The following is a 449-nucleotide window of genomic DNA, read 5'->3' as shown; positions in this document are numbered from 1 at the left end:
CTTGTTGCCGTTGGCACCTGCCCACAGCCACCTTGCCGTGCCTGATCGCCGGCCAGAGTTCGGCACTCTGAGTACCGACTGCACACAGTCCTAGAGACTCCGGGGGTCCCTTAGAAAGGCAGCTCTCTCTCTCTCTCTCTCTCTCTGGCCCCGTGCCCAGACTTGTACCAGCTGCAGAAACCGGGCCACAATAATCATGCATGTGATTATTGCACAATAGGAAAGTGAGAGAGTGCAGGAGATTCCTTCATAAAGGAACAATGCGAGGTCTTGCTGGGTCACGGCCTGGAGGGGAGGAGGAGAGAGTCTCCCCCACTCAGAACCTCTCCAATCAACAGGCAGCCAATAGCTTAGTCAGTGAATGACTGTACCAGGGGAACAGACCCTCATCATTCTGGGGTTTGGCATCTAACTGGTGGGCAAATGCCCTCTGCCCGTGTCGTAGGCTC

The sequence above is a fragment of the Tiliqua scincoides genome, chromosome 15 (genome assembly GCF_035046505.1).
Source record: "Tiliqua scincoides isolate rTilSci1 chromosome 15, rTilSci1.hap2, whole genome shotgun sequence".
NCBI classification, from domain to species: Eukaryota; Metazoa; Chordata; class Lepidosauria; order Squamata; family Scincidae; genus Tiliqua; species Tiliqua scincoides.
The sequence above is the reverse complement of the archived record's forward strand: the minus strand, read 5'-3'. Positions refer to the sequence as shown.